Raw genomic sequence first — 20,529 nt, forward strand, 5'->3', positions numbered from 1 at the left:
TCCTGCGTGCCTGGCACACCCCCTGATCCCAGCCTTTCCTCCCCTCCCCCAGTCCTTTGGCCTCCAGTGTCTTCACCATTCTCTCCAGTCCCCTTCCACACATTCCCCACATCTTCTTTGAAATCTTTTATTATTATTATCCAAGCTCCTTTTCTCTCTAAAATTCAAGATGTGATTATAACAGAATCATAAATAGTTAGAACTGGCAGGGACAGGACTGGGGCCATTTGTCATTTTTTTAATATAGCTTCTCTCAGTCTTTATTTAGTGGACTTGTACTGGATTAGAAGTGAGAAGATCTGACTCTACATCTTCTTGACAAGTGAGCTCTTGGAGACTCAGTTTTCACATCTGTACAATGAAGATACCTGGCCTGCCTATCTCATGAGACTATTTTGAAGATCACATGTAATAATGGATAATAAAGTGATTCATAAATTCTAAAGTAGTAAGTGATGTCCCCATACACAGCACAGTCCCTCCCCCACCCCTGGTTCAAAGGTATAGTTCCCTATATTTAGGAGAATTAGACAGATTGTTCATTTTATTCACTTCAGATGGCTTTCTGGATTTGGAAATTTCCTCCACCTCTTTCTACCATATTGGAACAGGCAAGATTTCTGGGATCATCAGCTTTTACCCAGTGTGTGGAGATATGACCTAAATCATTAGCTGTTTATCTCCATAGAAAGTGGTCAACAAGTCTTTTCTTATCTTTTAATGAGAATGTGATAACTTTTGGTTATTGATGTATACTCTCCATTCAAATTTTCTCATGCAATTTCAATCACATCCCCCAACATAACTTTCTGCTATGCTAATTGCTCCAAACATCTAAATACCAGGTATGAAGCCACTGACCATTATTTTTTGCATTTTCTTGAAGAATATAGGCTTTAGAAAGGCTTAAAAATACAATCTGTCTACTAAAGAGGCCCATCAGTCCTCAACATATCCTCACCTTTTAGTGTTGAAACAATAATCATGATTTGCTTCATTTGTGCACTATACAGCAATGAGATGAACTAATTGCATATCTGCTATGAAATAATGTGTTATTACATGGATAACTACACATTAACTCCATTGGAAACACTAGTAATTACACAGTATGTTACATTAATTCACCTGTGTTATCTTCTGATTGCCATATCATTAATTCAAGTGACCTCTATAAATCTGTTTCCCAGTATCATTTCTTTATTCTAGACCTCTCCATAACACTTTAGAGACTGTTAAAAAAACAATCAAACCATGCAGTTAAAACTATTAAAAAAAAAAGAGGATATGAGGTGTGATCCTATTGCATGTTTGTTGGTTTTTTATCACTTTCCTTTGCTTGACATTCATAAATAAATTTAGAGCTACATTCCATTCTCTTCTGTGCAAAAGTAGAACTATTTTCACTTAGTGGAGAATTGCAGCAAGGTGGGATTTAAAAAAAAAATTCAGAAACCTGTCTGGTTCACAAACAGAATCACAGCTTGAAAGGGCCTAAGTTCACTCTAACAAATGTCAATCGAGTTTTCACAGCACTAACACACATAATAATCGAAAGTTCGAATTTGCTGCTAAAACCTGAGTTGACTCCCAGTTTGCACCTGGTTACATCACACTTGACTTTTTTACAATTTATCTAGTCTTGACCTTCCCCTCTCCTCACAAGCCCCCATTCAAGCAGAGCAACTCCAGCCCAGGAGATGAAAACCCCATCAGCATTTTCATAGTTAATGACAGGGCTACAAAACAGAAAATAACAGCAGGAATCTGAAGCCAGTGCTTTTATTGGACTAACTAACGATATAAATAAAATGGTCCCTGACTGAGCTTCAGAGAATCACTGTCTCTTTATCAGGCCATAGAAAACAGATCCAGGAGGGCAATAAATACGGCACATAACAGAGTGGAATTAAATGATTAGGCCTGAATTAACACCCTGTTTCTGAGCCTCACTTAGTGTTCCATGGCCCCAATGAAACACTGCAATTCACAAACGCTCAAGGCCCATTTAATTTTTATTTCAAGCTAGTTCTGAAGAAGGGATTACCTATAACTCCCCCCTATTCCATTGTATAACTCGTGAAGTAAAAACACTGATGCTGTCTAGATAGCTGTTAGGAAAATAGACTGATACTATAGGAATCACAGAGTCTATTCAGAATTCTGTCTCTAAGAAGTCACATTCATTAAAAGAAAGCAAATCCCTGTCTCTGTGAAAGTGACAAGGCTGCCCTCAATGAGAAAATAATGAATTAATTAAATCAACTTGATTATTTTCCATGTTATTGACAACAGAACTCAGCAACTGTTAGCCTAAATGCTTTACTTTTTTAACTGTGGCTTAAGCATGCCAAAGATGCTAATTAAGTCTTAACTACAAAATGGAATTTAACAGCACCTTTGAGGATAGTATATGGAGGCCTCATTCCCCATTGTACCATGTACTATATAATAGGGTAGGTTAGTTTAACTTAAACCCTGTTTGAGGGAAGTTAATAGTGTTCTACACCTTCCCATCTACAAAATGGCTCTAGAACAAGAAATCCAAGGAAGGCATTAGAGAAAGTCTCCCCTGTACCAGTGAAGTACTTAGAGATTTCAGAGGAAATATGCAGCCAGAAGAAACTGAGTCATTAATCCACTTTATGTATCTGTGGCTTGAAAGGATATATGAGATGGAGATAGATTTATAAGGCAAGGTCCTCAAGAGTCAGGAGGGAAGGGAGCTCACAGTTTTGCCATATGCGGTATTTTCTCTCTCATTTTAATCCTCACAATGTCCTACAAAGTAGACATGATCATTCCCATTTACAAATAAGGAAACTGAGGCTAAAGAGTAGTGTAATAATTGCTCAAGTTCACAAAGAAAGTGGTAAGGCTGAGATTCAAATCCAGATCTAGGTGATTCCAAAGCTAGACCTTTCCATCAACACTATGGTCTCAACTGCTTAGGACTCCTGCCCCCACCAGAGCTTTTACTTAGAAACTTCTGCAATAACCAAAGAAACTAGCCATCATGCAGAAGAGGGATGAGACTAATTCAGATAGTCTCAAAGGGTAGGACAAAAACCAAACGTTTTTGGCTCTGGATGAGAATAGCTCTTACAAAGTCCCAGGAGATCCAGACATTCAATGAACTGAGGAGCTCTCCTCTGGAATTAGATGAACCTGCTTGTCCAAGACTGCTTCAGAGTGTGAACCATGGCGTAAATGCAGTCCAGAATCCATCATCGCCCTGGAGGAGCACCATTCTCCCTGCTTGGAACAGAGCAGGGAGAATGCTTCTACAGTCAAGACTGTGAGGTTTGACCATACCCAAGTTTTCCCTAAAAGTTAGTTCAGTATAGCATGTAGTTGTGCACATGACAGGAAGGGATACTTAACAGATTGGACCTTCTCTCTCTCAGTACTTCTGGACAGTGAAATTACTGTAATTCCTGCTCAAAGTTATGCTTATGTACCTTCAATGCAACCCACACTAACACATACATAATTCTCTCATAAAGCAATCTTACTTAAAAGGCTTGGGCACTGAAGACTACACCATGGAGAGATTATACAATAATGAAATCTTTTAAAAAAGATAATCACTAGAAAGTTTCCTGGTGACAGATTCATGTTAGCATAAGAGTGTTGAGCAGTGTCTACCTATTCAATTATGATTAGGCACTCAATAGGGAGGAAAGTATCTAATTTCATCCTGGGATGGGGAACCTGTGGCCTTCTGGTTTCAAGATTCTTCTTTTTTAAGCACAAAATGAAGCAAGAATATCTTCATTTTTCTCTGCCACATCCCTTTTAATAAAAGGATTTGCTCTGCAAAATTTGGATTCAAGGCTGCACTTAAGGACCTTAGAAGACCACATTTCACCTTAAGGCCACAGGTCCCCCACCCCTTCAAGAAGAGGTCTTCGTTTACCAAAAAGGAATATTAAAATGATTTAAGTGAGTTTAATTTGAATTACTAATTTTTTGTTCCTTGCCCAGCAGTTCTTTGGCAAAGGTCTAGATTATAGTGGTTGCTCTTGGTTATGGTTTTGAACAGTAACAACAGGCCCCTGATATACTCTGGGCAAGACTTAGACATAGTCCCAGGCCTCCCTTTGACCTTTACTTTTTAGCATTAAGTGAAGTAAAATCTATCTCACCATGTCAGCAACAAAAGCCAGACTATGTTTTTGGACCTGAGTCTACCATAGCTTTAAGTAGTTTGTTTGGTAAATAGGACCAAGTTGAGCATTTTCCTTACCATTTGCTCATGCAAGTAAGTGGTTGTTTTCTTATTTTGAAGGCATAACCTCAGTCTTAAAAATCCATATAAAAATGGGATAAAAGTAGGAAAAAAATTACGGACTACCAGAAGTTTTTACTTCCAACTGGCTACAGAAGCAGCCTGTAATGAAATCACACAAAAAATGTTTCCTTTAAAATTATGAAGTATATCATCTGCATTTTTGAGTAAATGGCAAACTGTAGTGTAGAGACCAGTTTCACCATTTTAAAGCTGCATTACTCTTCCATGACTTGGTTCCTTCATCTAACGTGAGCATTGCAATAGCTTCCAGGACTGATGTGGAAATGAAAGGACACAAAAAATGTGAATTGTACTCTTAAAAAAAAAGCATCAAGTGGCGTGCAAGTATGAGGTATTACTATTAATAATTCTCAATAAAGACTGCCCAAGATTTTAAGTTCTTATCCTTGCTGTGTCAGTTTTTATTATCCATTGATTAAAAACCCTGCCCCTCTGGCCTTATTTCAGACTTTGTAAACTTGGTCTTCCTTACAACAATTAATCACTGATCCTGTAAAGTTTAAGCGCACAATGAGGAACTACAAAGCTGCTTCTAGAACCACGTTACCTGACCACCTTCATATCTTCAACTCCTGTCTCCTCTTGGTCTAAACCTTTTCATTTGAGCTTAACAATATATTTTCCTTTTGGTTTGGGTTTTGCAGAAGTAAAACTGTCCAGGAAATGGTTTTGCAGATCCTCTCCTTTTCTGATGTGATATTAAAGAAGCCATCCTTTCAGGCAAACGTGTAAACTCACTGTACTGCTGCGGGGTTGGGGTGGGGTGAGGTCTCAGTTCATTACATGGGAATTACTGTTACTGTGATTTGAAAACATTTTGCCCACCTATAGATTTACTTACCTGTTTATCATCCATCTCCCTCCTGTGAAATGTCTGTTCCAGGACAGAAGGGTCAGTATTTGTCTTTTCCACCACAATCCCCTGGGCCTAGAATACTTCCTGGAACACAGTAAGAAGCCCAATAAATGGTTGTTGAATGACCAGATGAATTGCTACAAATAGAAAAGGTCACATTCGATATCACTAAAGCATTTATGTCTGAATCCAGTTTTTTTTCCCTTCCCCAAATGAAAGCTTAACACTTTTCTAAGCTCTCACAATAAAAATTTCACTGGCTAGGTCCTTAGCAATATTAATTCCTTCGTGACTTAGTCCCATCACCATCGTTCTCAGGGCCTGAGGCTGGGACAAACATGACTGAGGTTTTCAAAAAATATATTTTTAATATAATTTTAAAATATACTCACTGAGGGAAGGCTCATAAAATTCAGCTTCAGCCACAATCTGGACTATAGGCTGCCAAGCGCTGCATAAATAAATCATCGAGTCATTTTGGCATCCTGTGGGCCAGAAGGAATATCTTCCTCAGTAGATTTAAAGAGACACGGTCCTGAAAGAAACAGGAGCAAAGTGAGCGATTAAATATATACTCTCTTACTGTTCTTCTGGAGTTTGGACAGATTCCTTGAAGTGGCAATTGTCTGTTTTACCAAGGGCAGATTCTTTTTTTCTCTTAATTGAAATCCATTGTGGAGTTGAAGGAATCCATTCCAGTACACACAACAAATGACCCTACCTGCTTTGCAACTACTGATATACCTGAAAGAGAAAAAATACGGCAGCCCCAGCGGCAGGTTACAAAGACAGCTTGTAGCCATGTGTGCGTAGCACGGATTCAGATGAGTCAGGGGCTATGTCAGCCCGGCAAAAGGCATCAGCGACGACTGTGGAGGGTGGTCAGTGTAACGCGGGAGTCTGCAGGGGCTGCTTGGGAGAGTCTGCAGCAATGGCCCAGGACGAGTATCCAGATTAGAGCTGACCTGTCTCTCTCTCTCACACACACACACATACACACAGAGGGAGAGAGAAGAAGAGAGAGAGAGAGAAGAGGGGACCAGCTGCTTCCCTGGCCAAGTTTCCCTGGCTAATCTAATCCAGCCTGCTCACTGGCCTTTGTAAATTCGCCTGAATGAGGAACACCAAATAAAAACCATGGATCCATGTCCTGTGGATTCAGAAACCAGGCCAAGAATCTGAATCCTTCTCTTGACCTCTGAAAAGGAAAAGGAAGAGCAGGTCCAGGGTTTGCAGAAAGCTCTTTTTCAGTACTGTTCATAAAAAGGAACTGTGTCTCAAAAAGTGAAGGTCTGTGGGGGCAAAAATTATAACATGTCTTTTCAGAAATGTTGATTAAAAGAGGCACCACTGATGTCGGTATGTAGGAAGCCCAACTCATTCACAGGAAAGGCTCAAGATTTGATATATGAGGTACCTGTGGGAACACACATCCAGACACAAGAAATATCAGCAGGCCTACCTGTACCCTCCTATATTCACACGCACACACACACACATGCACACACATGTACACATGATAATCCCCTTCTTGACAAACATCTCTTTTTTGCTTCCTTGTCTTTCATGTAATCATGCCTAAAAATAAAAAATTGTATACAGCTTCTTTTGTGCTTTGTATTTACCAAAACCCAGGCCAGTTTGGTTCTTACTCGCAACAAGAAATTTCTTATCTGCTCACTATCCGTATCTGTCTCAGTCAGTAGCTGATAGACCCTCCTTGGGTTATTAACCAGTTTGTTTCTTCCAGAAAAAAGGTTATTAGTGTCCAACATTACTCAGGGGTGTCAGGAGATGCAGGTATCAGATCTTCTCACCCCGGTTTATCTTTAATTTAATCTCTAGATTTTTCAGCTCTAGCTGTCGGCTGCCTTCCACTTAATAACACATTTTTATCTGCTGCTGGTGGTGGTGTTTTTGTTTTACAACAACTCAATAACCAATATAATCATGACGGAACTGACAAATTCTGCATTAATGGATTTCCTTCCCACATCTAGGCTCCAAGCTGCTGAAAGCTAGAAAGGATGAAATAGATTCCAGGCAGTTACAGGTTAAGGATCATTTGCATAAATTAGCAAGTTTTGCAAATGAATTCATCTAGTGAGAAGTAAGACACGGGACACTGCATTTTAATAATTGACATTCCACATGAAATGCAATGTTCTTGAGAAGGAAATTGAGCTCCAGGTTGCTATTAGAACCAGCGGACCAGCACGAGTGGAAAGAAATGCCATCCCCCATTATGTGAGCGACCGCTCCTGCATAACAACTACCCCCGTGCTGATGGACTTCTTTTAATAAAAGTGCTAGTGCACGCTCACGGAAAGGGAGAATCAGAGCGATCTACTCATCAGCAGTATTGAATAGGAAATGAAAATAAAGAGTTCTGCAAGATGCTGCCTTCACGTGCAACCGGCGACTCCACATTCTCTTTCTAAAGTCATCTTTCATTTTCCCTTTGACTTGGCAGCAGCTCCCTACCTCACCCCCACCTTCCTCCTTTTCAGTTTTATGAAACACTTAGGAGATTATTTAAATATATACAGAGTATGAGTAAAAGTTTTAAATGACCCAATTTGGACACTGTCTCTCATAATATTGATTAAATTACAAATAAAGATAAGTGGGCCGTTTTGCTGCCTCCTCCTGGCCTAATTTGTTTAAGAATATGCCACATTGCAAATATTAGTGAGAATGCCAAATGAATGCCTTTCCTGGGTGTCAGTCAGTCGAAGTCAGGATATGCAGCATGTCGGAAGTACAGGCCGCTCACACAGGCAAACTGAGAGCTGGAAACAAGTCTACTGCAATAGTGTTTCCTGGCATAATTTATAATTAACATAAAATGAATTAAATCATTCACTCGATGGACTTTTTTCCAAGTTCATGTAGAGTAAGTGTGTCATAGCAATTAATTTTCAATGAACTGCACCAGCCAATAAAATTTCTCCCAGACACTGGTAATAATCCAAGATATTGATGGAAGAGGTATCATCATTAATATGAGTATAAGCCTCAAATCACGTACAGGGACCAGGAAGATACAGTTCCCCCCTTGGATAGGGAATACGGTTATTGCTAGCTGCCTGTTGTTCTTTCCAATTTGTTAAGCTTTCTGTCTGTTCTCACTTTTCACACTGATAGCCTTTTAATTTTGCCTACAAAACTATTTTTGCCTACAGTGCCACTGTTTTTGCAGCCTATCTAATCTGAAAAAGTTATTACATGTGAACACATTAAACAGATTCAAATAAAAAGGACAGATTATATTGCCCATTTAATTGAGACATTTTCAATGGCTTTTCTACATGTTCATAATTACAAATAATTGATAAGAGATTAATGCAACCAGATCTTTGGTTTGAAGAATTCAAACAGGCATCTGAACTGATATTTTGGGGCAGGTTTTTGTTTGTTTTGTTTTTACTGAACTCACCAGTTGTTTTTGGTACTAAGCAGATAAAGCCTAAGTGCCCCACATTTCTTTGTTGATTGTAAGTGATTTTGCAGCAAAGAAACCAATGGCCATTTGGTTTGTCACTTCAGAGTTTGTGTTAAATGATACTGCACTGATTCCGCTAGCTTTTTCTCAACGGTAACACCTGTTAACCAGAGATGTTTATGACTTTATACGCATTTTTCTTTCACCTAGGGAATACTAGTTGGTCCTAGGGTTAAATATATTTGATAGTTTGAGAGGACAATCTTTTGTCTATGTCTCTAGCTGCATGCTTATGGCAATATCAAATAAAGAAATTCTGACCAGCCAGTTGATATGTGTAATGAGTTGCTGTAGCTCTTCTCCCAATAAAGGATGTGTTCAGACTCTGCTTATTTATAGACCAATAAAGAGAAATTTCCACTGTTCTCTTCAGCAGGCTGAGGATAAATAGCTCTTCCATTTCTAACATTTAATGCTCACAGACACAAAAACAACTGCTCTGAATATTAAGCCAACATTCATAATTTTTTTCCTATGAAGGGGAGAAATCCTTGAATATGAAACAATGAAAGGTTCAGATATAATCTTTCCCATTTTAGAACTGTTTTACTGCAACTTGTTTTCCTTAACAAAGAGGTCCTCTGGGCTTCATTTGGTTACTAGGTGAAGCATCATCAACTCACGTGCTTTGACAATTTTTTCTGACCTGAGAGTCTAGGGCTCCATGGAATGAAATCCAGGTCCTGAAGATGATGCAGCCGTAATACCAAATGTCCTCTGACGAGGCTGTTACTGTTGGGTCACGCTGCTCTTCGTGAGTATGTGTGCAGCAAATGCTTTCTATTTTCACATTCTAGAGCAAGGAACAGCATAAATTATTCCTAATTCTTGATTCTGTGATGAAGTAGCCATCTGGTCTGATAGTACGGTGACAATGATATAGGAGTGAACACTCGATGCTTGGTCTACTGCACAGAAAAGGACAATAGGACATATTTTAAAATGTCAGGATCCATCAGAACCATATCCAGGAAAGTTTACATTTATGAAAATAGATAGTATCGAAGATACATCATGATGCAAATCTAATCATGGCTGCCAGGCAGCTGAATTAAATTAAGAGTAAATAGGAATGTTTCTAATTAAAAATATGTTATTCCTGTTCCTGCTGTGTTTGCCATATCTGTAAAAAGAATCATTATTACACCACTTTCGGGGAGTTGTGTCACAAAGGGGGTTGAGGTTGACCTGTCTGCCTCTTTCCTTTGACACGGGTATGTGGAGATTTTAGGCTATAGATATTAACATATGATGAGTTTGGCTATTTCTAGTCAGTTGTTAGTGAAACTTTTTTTTACCACTGCATTTGTTCATCACTAGATAAGGCAGATGTATCACTGGCATGGGGACTATTAAGAAATCACAAGTGTGTGAGCACAAAGTACATAGATAGAGAAATGAGAAGGTTCTTTTTTTTAGCCTCCCTTTAATATATTTATCATCCATTCTTTTTTATTCAATAAACATTGACTGAGTGCTTTTCATGTACCAACCACTGAATTAGGTGTCTCATTGAAGTTCAGGGGAGGAGAACAATAACATATCGTGATAGTCCTAATGTAGTTGATGAGTATTACTTAGGCAGGATGATTGCCCACCACATGAAGTGAGTGCCTGTGAACATCCAGAGACACTGTCTGGGTCACTGCTATAGGCCAGCCGGATGACTATAGGCTGCAGGGTGTGGGTGGGGCAGGTGAGAGGCTGACTGAGGGTAAGCAGGGGACTTGCTCACTGAGCGTTGTGGGTGCTAACCCAGCTTGCAGATGCTGGTGTAGGCACAGAGTCCAGAGGATCTAGGAAACCCAGCTAGGACTCCAGGAGTCAGAACCAGGGGGTCTAGCCCAGTGTGTAGGGCACAGCACCAGGATAATAGTAATAGTGAATGCCTCCAACTCTTAGTAGAGGACAACTTTAAATGAAAATTGAGCCTTTGTTATCTTAACTTCTAATAGATACATGCCACCACTCAAAAGGCTTTAGCACTCTTTCTGTGGGGGTCCCAGATAATGGGAAATAGTCATTTCTTTTCTTTTGAAGGAAAAGGGAATTCACATATTCAGAGTAATTAACGAGTATCTGTTCTATGTCACAAATAGCTCAAATTCACCACATGCAGAACTATCCCATCCCCTTCTCCACACCCAGCCTTCTTCTGTTCTCTCTCAGTGACTATGGCCCCATCATCACCCAGTCTCCCACTCCTGAAACCTGGAAGTCATCCCAACTCACTTCCAGCTTTCCCACATCCACCAGCTATTGTCAAATATTTGATCTATTTCCCAACTACTGCCATCGTTCATAAAATCATCATCTCTAGACTGCATTGCTGCAATAGCTTCCTGGCTGTTATTTCTAAAACAAAAATCTATTTTTGTATTATCATAATATGAATCCCAGGATACTGTACATTGATTTTGGAATCAAATCTATGGTAGGGCCACTTTCCATGTCCCCAATATCATCTCTCATTCCCCCCATTCCCCACCCTCAGATGTATCAAACATTACAGCCAAACTCAATGACTGGAGCTCTGCCCTTTTCTCCCAGAATGTAGTCTTCCATGGGGATCTTGTCACTTCTTTTATTCCAGTTTCCATCTATGCTAATAAGACTTTCTGCTTCCTTTCTAAAAGTCGGCCCAAAGTAAACCAAGCCCTTGGTTCCCATCCCCCACAAGAGCTCTGAGATTTTCAGAATCTTCTCCAAGAACTGAGGTAGGAGCAGAGTGCCTGGTGCTATGCCTGTCCCCCCGCTACTATTATGTTCTTATTCTAAAGGGTTGGTGCCCTCCAGGAGCCCTTGCCTAGGATCCTTGCTCCCCAGCCCTTAGTCTGCCCATTGTCATCCTTCTTCCCAACACACAGGAGAAAGTCTGTTGACAGTCTCACCCACTTTGAGAAAAACATTCTATTCTATTGCCTCATGGAGCAATGTCTTTCATTCTTGATTTCCCTTTGGAGGATAGAGGTTTGCTTCCTTCTCAGAAGCCTGCTAGAATTCTGATGCCTGGCACCATGAATAGACTCTTATTCAAGTGAAACATTACTTCCTGCCTACATGGGGTATGTCTTTGACCCTTATCACTCAAACAATAAAACAATGCCTTTACCAAAAAATAATCTAAATATTCACACAACAAGAATCACTTATAAACAAGGTAGATACAGCTATTTTATGAAACAAAACTATGTTCTACTTTTCGATGTATAATTCTAAGCAAGGATGTTATGTATATATTCAGATATGATACTACTAAACAAGGCCTTATTTAAACACAGTAACATTGATAATAGTCACATTTTCACAGAATCAAATGCAACAAGTTTGCACACTCCTTCAGAATTCTGAACATTACACGAGACACAGGCATTTGCTGCTCACTGAATATCCATCTGCTCCCAAGTGATTGGGTTTGGGTCACAGGTCCTGAGCAAGTGTCACTTCTATGTTGAAGCATTCAAGAGTCAGTGTGCAACTCTGTCTTTTCTCCTGCCACAATACAAAGAAGAGCAAACACACACACACACACACACACACACACACACACACACACACACGCAAGGGCTGTCTAGAAAGTGTCCAGCCATTGTTAATATAATGAGAATGGTTTGCATGACATGAATGTAACCCAGCAGCCAAGGCGAGTGGGCTGTAATGTGCATGTGTGAACAATGACGACTTCACTGTACTAGTCAGTGGGGTGCTAGATGCCGTTGAGTGACCACGTGTACTGTGTGGCCATCACATTCAAAATGACTGAGGGAATAGAGCGATGAATCTGCATTGAATTTTGCATTAAGCTTGAACTTTCCTGTGCAGAAACTATTTGGATGATTCAGAAGGCTTTCTGGGACGATGCAATGAGTGCAGCACAAGTGTGGTACAAACGCTTCAAAGATGGTCAAGAATCTGTTGAAAGAGATCCACATTCTGGAAGGCCTACAATAAGCAGAATGCCTGAGAATGTTGAACGTATACGTGTTAGGTTCAGAGATACTGGGAAAACTGTGTGAGGTCCCAAGGTGCCTACTTTGAAGGGGAATGAGGCGTCATTGTCCTATGTACAATGTTTCTTATATTTTCTTCAATAAATGTCTCTATTTTTCATATTACATGGCTGGATACTCTCTGGACATATATATATGCGTATATATATGTATATATAAATACACACACAAGCCTATATGTGTATACATACATACAGAGAGAGAGAGAGAGAGAGAGAGAGAGAGAGAGAGAGAGAGATGGTGGAGCTAGAAGGTGCAAGCAGAGGAGCCTTAATCTGTGTATCACAGCATGGAGGGCGGTTACCCTGAAGAATTAACTAACTGACTCACATTGGGACTAGTATGAATAAGAAATAAACTTTTATCATGTTAAATCACTGGGATTCCAAGATTATATTTTTACCACATCAGAACCCATGCTATCTTGACATACACATACCATTATCTCAGGTTCTAACATACACAGAACACAGAATAAGATTTTAAGATTGACTGAGGTATTGATATAGAGAATCATATCAGTTAATGTCAGTTTTTATAAAGGTTCAGTTCATCTTATCTCAGTATACTAGGAACATGAAGAACATTGATAACTAGCCTGAGAGCTTTCAATGCTGGCATATTATTTAAGTTAATGTGAACTTTCATCACTGAAACTATAGACAGGTTAAGAAGTTGGGCTCACACCAAAATACACGCATTGCAGCAAATCATTTTGAAGACTCAATAGAAGCTTTAAATATAGGTTATGTAAAATGAAGCCTTTTATATCCAAATTTGATTTAAACCCAGCAGTTCAGAGAAGATTTAAGACACAATTTGTCTGATGGAACTGCTTGAGGCCCAGATCTACTCAGTTTGGGAAAATAGATTCCATATTGAAAAGACTGTTTTCCCTTTCTATGGTGGATATATAACCCATATTCAGCCACTCATCAGCAAATTCTTGATCTTTGGGGAGATCTTGAACTTCAACCTCCTTCTTCTCCTTATTGCCCACTTATAAGTTGCTTATGATGTACCTGCCTCCCCCATATCAGCCTTAAAATATTGGAACAAAAAGACAGAAACAGATATAATTTTCGGAATGTTTCTTGGCTTTCTGTTTTTTACTCATGGTAAACTCTTAAAAATATTTTTTAAACTATTGTGTGTTTGGGAGAGAGGATGAAAGTGGGTGGAAAAGGAAGAGGTATTTTATTAGAAAATCTAAGCTGAGAATTGTTATTGTAATTAAACATTAGATTTGGCTCTGAGTTTCATAGTAGTCAAGGCAAGAAGGAAACCTGGTGAAGTGTATGATTTTGTTTCAATTTTGGCAAAAATAATGCTAACAGAGAGAACTACTGGCTGACAAATCAGATTATTAAAAAAATTTTTTTAATGGTCTGTTTTTGAGGAGCACTGCCTCCTGCCTAACTGGAGGAGTTCTCTACAAAGTTTGCCCTCATAAAACTAAATCAAATTACTGGTCGAAAGAAATTGTGTTATACTGTAAATACTTTTTGAATGCTTACGAGAGGAAATGATATCTGAGAAGTAGAGAAGCAAGTTTAGCAGGAGAGGAACCCACCACTCCATGACAGTATTTAAAGATTTTTCTCCTGGAATCTTTTTCCATTTAAGTCAATCACTCATTTGTATCAGTGTGGATGGTGGTTATCAGATACCATCAAAAGGAAATTCTGTGGGGTCTACAAAATGTGTAACAATCATTTGTAGTACTGGGGAAAATTACTCTGATTAATGCTTAAAAAAAAGTTTTCCCATATGAGTGATTAAATTCCTAAGTCTTTGTTGTCCAAATTGCCCAACTGCAATCTGATCCAGTACATTTTTCATAAAAAGAGTTGGTACAAAGAGATAACATATTTCTTCGCGGTGTCCTCTGAGACCATCTTATTCTTCTAACTCTGTTGGCTTTTGTGGGCTTCACGGCAATGTTTGCAAATGCAAGACAGGATGCTAAGTTACCCAGTCACTCAAACCCAGAGCAGTGAGGGTTTATTTCAATTCTATGATTCCCTTGAATGTGACTAAGGGCAAAGCCCAGCCCAAAAGACAGGCTTTGGATCACAGAGGGTCACCGTGAGGTGGCATCTTCGCTCCACCCTAAACTAGAGCCCCCCGCCTTAGCTGCCATCACAGAAAACTCTCAGCTCTGACCTGTCAGTGCATTCCACGACCTCCCGAGTGAAGATCAGTCACAGACCTCAGAGCATGGTGGAGGCCAGTGCTCACTTTATCCAGATCCCACACCGTATCTCCAGCGAGAGGCCAACAAGCAGGACAGCTCTGACTGCAGGACTTAGCAGGTTTACAGACCCTTCCTGAGCACACTGAGTGTGTGAATGCACATGACCAACTCGTATCTCAGCCCCTCCAAGGTGGAGGATCCCTCCGGGCACCTGCCTGGTGGAGTTACCGCCTGGGGCAGCTCCTCTTGCCGTAGCTCCAGGGGAGAATGGTGGAGTGGAAGCCACCGGAGTTACAGGCCGGCGAATCGCGGGTCGGGCTGCCCAGGAAAGAGACTATGGGGTAGAGATTTTCACACAAGAGGCTCATGGGTGATTGCTTTAAAAGGCAGCACCTGTAAAGGAGCGAGGACAGGAGGACCGGGCAGAAGAGGAAGTGGAACTGCGATGGGGTTGCAGCAGAAGTTTCCTGTGATCCTGCGGGGAGGTCTGAAGTTGGAATGGCTTTTCAGAGATGCCCCCAAACTGAGGCAAAGAGGCTGGGCTTTGCACCCACTGACAGTCCAGGGTTAGATGCAGGCTGCCCCTGCGGAGGGCGTGCAGCCTCAGGCAACGCCGCGCCCTTGGACTAAGTGCAAACCCTGAGCAGAGTCTCAGCTGTGAGCTGCCAGCAAACACTCCTGGCAGCTGGGGAAGGACACCTCAGTCCACAAGGGGGAACCTGGGTGGCACACCACAGCATCTACTACACCCTCCTGGCGGATCTTTCTATCCCAGTACTTTTAAATGAACAATTAAATTTAGATTCAGAATTATTGAGGGGAATGATACATTTAAGGGGGGAAATGATCAGATGAATCTTGATCCAAACTATTTCAAGGGTACATGCAAACTAAAGGGGTAATTATTAAACAAACAGTAAGACTGTGCTTTAATAGAGAGGTTAGTGAAATGACTCCAGGTGATTTCCATAGGCTATTTATTAGAGCAATTTTTTTAAAGTGGAGGTGGGGTGTGGAGAGGCAGGGGTGGTTCTTGCTTCAGTGACCTAGTAATAATCAAGCCATCTGAGGTCCATTCCCCTAGAACTTTCCAAGCTTGGAGTGGAGCCCTATATTGGTTATCTTTTGGACCAGACTTGACCTTGAAGTCTCCGTGGGAGGCACACACTATCAGCCCATGATCATCAGGGCCCCGGCATTAGCCCCATGGCCCTGGCTTTCAGGAGACTACCAAGCTGAAACTTGTTTATCAAGAGACTTTATATGGCTATAGCGCAGGGGAGCCCCTGCAATTAATAGTATCTTCCTTAATGACTGCTCAGTACTACAATTAAACAAATACATACACTTACACAGCATCAAAAAGTCAGAAAATATGGAATGGCAAAATGAAGAATTCCAGATTACCTTTAATCGCTCACACCACTGCTAACATAATGGTACACATATATCCTTCTAGTCTTTTTCTTCATACCATATGTAGGTCATACATTTAAAAATAATTTTAGTGTGGAGTCATACAGCTCTGGATACAAATCCTACTTCTACCACTTAGTAGTGTAATCTCAAGTAATTTACTCTTGATTTGTTTATTCATCTATAAAATGGGAATAATTACACTTACGTCATGGAATTTTGTTAGATTTTAAAATGAGGTGATAGATCTAAACCATCTCTCCCATTGCTTGGTGCATAACAAACATTCAATAAATGTAATATCCCTTGACTTCCTCACCCAAGGGGCTAAATTGCAAAAATGGCAAAGGACCCAACATCAAGAACTGAGTTATGATCTGAGAAAAGCCCCCTTAAAAAGATCTCAGGCTTCATTGCTTAAATTAATTCCAGACTTTTTAAAGCTATTAAAAGGCAATGCACAATTTGATTCAGATATGTAACACGAAGCTGTGTAATTAAACATATATATCCTGAAATTAATTTTACATTTGCTTTTATAATACAGTACACTTATATAGAATAACACATGGCTCTTGATTAAACAGCAGACTGCCGTTCAATCAAACAGCTCAAGATAGATCATAAAACGTGAAAATGCAATATCAGCACCAAAATATGGTTATGGGATTTTAATATTCACTTCCATACTCTTACCAAGGTAGCATAAAAGTGGATGTTTCAGAGAGAAAATATTAAGAAACTGTTAAGTGTTAAGTATATCACATTTCTGTTTAAATGCTGTTAGGTCGTCTAGATTTATTGTGAATAAGACAAGAGAAATTTAGAGATTTATCTTTCAAAGTAAAGTTAATTAGGGCCAATATAATTTTGGTTTAAACATTTCAATTATGAAAATAAAAAACTTTTAAAGGCATTTGAGTTTATATTTTCTATATTTCTTAGCTTATTTCCAAAATAAAATCTACTAAATTGTAAACATATTATGATGGAAACATTTTCTAAATCTCAATTCTACATAATCCAAATTCTTGTCCAGTTGGGGGAGTAGGGAAAAGGATAAATGACATACACAGATGATTCCTTAAAATCTTGTTTCATTCTTTAATGTGATTTTCTTCCCTTCTACAAACCTTTATCTGAGCAGTAAAAAAGACTGTAAAATTGGCAATTTGAGTTTCATTTTGCTCACCTTCCCATCTTAGAAGACCTTTCAGGTTGGGAAAACCCTATGCTCTACTTAAATTCAACTGCTCACTGTTCGTTAAGTAAAAGTCGTTTTCCCTCAGTCTGATCATGCCCAAATAAGGCCTAGCTAAAATACCACAGATTTTTAAATGTACACATTTTAATGAAGTATGTCTTGTTGCATGATAATTCTCCAGAGGTCTGTCTCATTTCTGCATATCTTGTGACATAGCACTGAGAGGCACTGACAACTTTCCTTTAGACTATCTCTTCAAGGATGTTTGTACAGAGAACAGCTTTGGAAGGTAGATGGTGTTTCCCTCCCAAGCAGAGGACACATTTGTTTACTATCTCCTGTAACGAAGGTATTGTCTTTCTCCAGGACAAATGTAGAGAAGGTTGCTTGTATACCATTATGAATGATTTGGGTTCTCTAAACTTGGGGTTCCTCAGCCATGACACAAACCCATTGCGTGCACAGTATCCATCTCAGCCTCTTTTGTGCAACTGTGGGGAGGGAGACCAAAGGGAACCTGAATGAATGTAAAGCTCATGCCATTTGCCATGCTATGAGTAATGAATTCTTTTGTTTCTGACCTAGGAGTATCATGTCTTCTATGGGCATCCATAAAACCGTGGCAGGCTTGCAAATCGAGTAAAATCTCAGACCCTTCACAGTTCTTGACATAATGCATTTTAAAAATGTACAGAAATCACAAGTATACAAATAGGTGAATTTTTATGAAGTAAACACACTTATATGAACAAAACCCAAGGAATAGAACATAACCAGAACCTCAGAATTCCTGTCATACTCCTTACTAGTCACAGAGTAACTGCTGTCCTGACTTCTAACACCATAGATTAGGTTTGCCTTTCTTGAATTTCATATACGTGCAATCATACAGTGTTTAGTTTTTTCTGTAGCTGATTTTGCTCAAAATTATGTTTGTGGAATTTATCCACGTTGTGCATATAGCTTCACTTTCTTCATTCTCATGACTGAATAGTATTCTATCATGTAAATACGCCACATTTCTAGTGAAGCCTTTCCTGAATCCCCTAGCTTCTTCTGAACTCTGTCCTTTCCTAGTGCCTTTCCTGTTCAGCTCACTGCTTCTTACTTTGTATCTTAGTTATTAAAGTATATTTATTATTTTCTATACTAGACTATTCATTCCTTCAAGACTTAAGCCTCAAGTGAATCTAAGCAGTAGATTCATTCATTAATTCAATTATTCTGCAAACATTCTTGAAAGCCTCCTATGTCTACAGTATGTTAGCTGCCAGCCCTGTGCTCATCCACGTAACCAGTAAAAATATGTGGTGAATGATTGACTATTTAATATGCAGGAAGCGAAGGGAAAGAAGGCCACAAGGAAATGGCTGAGGAAATTTACCAACCAGAGAATGTATCTTGACTAATGTAGGGTTGACTGTACTACACGAGAAATGGCACTGGTTTTTGACCAAGTACAAGGGCTTATGTGGCAACTGCCAATTAAAATCTTCACATGATTGTCTGATAGGCATCTTTCAGCCTTAGTGGAAGAGAACTTGTGATTCACACTCGCCCCAAATTTGCTCCTCTACAAATCTTTTCCATCTCATTAAAATGTACCTGCAATCCATTCAGTTGCGCAAACCAAAAATACTGGCATCATCTTCTCTGTGCCTTATTTCCCACAACCACGGCATTAGTAAGCATTGTAGACCCCACCTCTAGAGCACATTCCAAATCAATGATGTGCCCAGCTCCACCCCCACCAATCTAGTCCTGATCCTTCTTCCCTGCTTAGTCAGGTAACTGCCCTGCAGAAAACCCTCCAATAGCATCTCATTGCTCTTAGACAAAATCTGAACTCTTTACTCTTAGTTTTTAAAGCCCACTCTTAACTGTAATTCTATCTCACCTACAAAGCTCCAGCCACAGACCTTTTATTGCCACACATGCCTTGCCTGAGGACCTGGACAGTGTTTCCTCCTTATCTTCCAAGGCTGCCTCCCTCTTTACACATAGATCTCAGCTTAAATGTCACCACCCCAAAGAAGACCTCTCTGACCTTCTAATCCAACATAGCTAATCAGTTACTTTTTGTCACATTGCCATATTTTAATCCACTGCATAGCACTTTCCTTATCTGATATTTTCTTTCTCATTTTTTGTTGTTGTTATTTATTGTCTGCCTCTCTCAACTGAGATGCAAACTCCTGAGGACAGGGACCTCCTCATCTGTCTTGCTCACCAAGGAAGAAGGAGGATGGGATTGGGAAGAGACATGGGAAGGGGACTTTTATTGGCCATGTCCTATTTCTTAAACCGAGTGGTAGATACACTGATATTCATTTTATTACTCTCTCTACCTCATATATACATTATATATATTGTTTTGTATTAACTATTTTGTAACTTAAAAAGTAAAAAAGAAAAATTTAAATTTTCTACTTATAACTAAAACTTCTATTATAGTTTTGGTAAATATTTTGCCTGATTTGTAACCTAACAGTTATAGTGATATGAATTCTAATGTATGTCTGTTTGGATGTTGTTCTAGGTTGTATTGTATTCCCCCTAAAAAAGATATGTTAAAAGTCCTAACCTCCAGCATCTTGCAATGTGACTTTATTTGGAAATGGGTTTTTTGCAGATGTGCTTAGTTAAAATGAGGTCATGCTGGTGTAGGATGTGTATAACTGGTGTTCTTATAGGACAGCCATGTGACGACACAGAGACACAGGGAGAAAGCCATGTGAAGACAGAGGATTGGAGTGGATACATCTACAAACCAAGGAATGCCTGGAGCTATCAGAAGCTACCAGAAGCTAGGAGAGAATGTATAGAACAGCTTTTCTTTCAGAGATTTCAGAAGGAACCAACTCTGCCAACATCTTGACTTTGGACTTCTTTGGACATCTTCTTTGGCCTCTAGAACTGTGGGACAATAATCTCAGTTGCTTTAAGCCACCTACTTTCTAGCATTTTGTTATAGCAACCTTAGGAGGTAACACAGATGTGTTTAAAGGGAGTAGATGAAACATGCA

The 20,529-nt window shown here is 39.6% G+C and overlaps 1 long non-coding RNA gene across 5 annotated transcripts in view; it reads right to left on the bottom strand.

Annotated features, from left to right (window-relative positions):
• LOC123643448 overlaps positions 1 to 20,529 on the bottom strand; it is a 168,219-nt gene that overhangs the window by 58,157 nt on the left and 89,533 nt on the right. For all 5 annotated transcript variants that reach the window (XR_006736792.1, XR_006736790.1, XR_006736793.1 and 2 more), the window contains exons 4-5: positions 5,564 to 5,706; positions 5,157 to 5,255 (exon numbers count right to left, since the gene is read on the bottom strand). This is a non-coding gene — a long non-coding RNA (uncharacterized LOC123643448). The remainder of the gene's footprint in view (positions 1 to 5,156; positions 5,256 to 5,563; positions 5,707 to 20,529) is intronic.

The sequence above is a fragment of the Lemur catta genome, chromosome 8 (assembly GCF_020740605.2).
Source record: "Lemur catta isolate mLemCat1 chromosome 8, mLemCat1.pri, whole genome shotgun sequence".
Taxonomy (NCBI): domain Eukaryota; kingdom Metazoa; phylum Chordata; class Mammalia; order Primates; family Lemuridae; genus Lemur; species Lemur catta.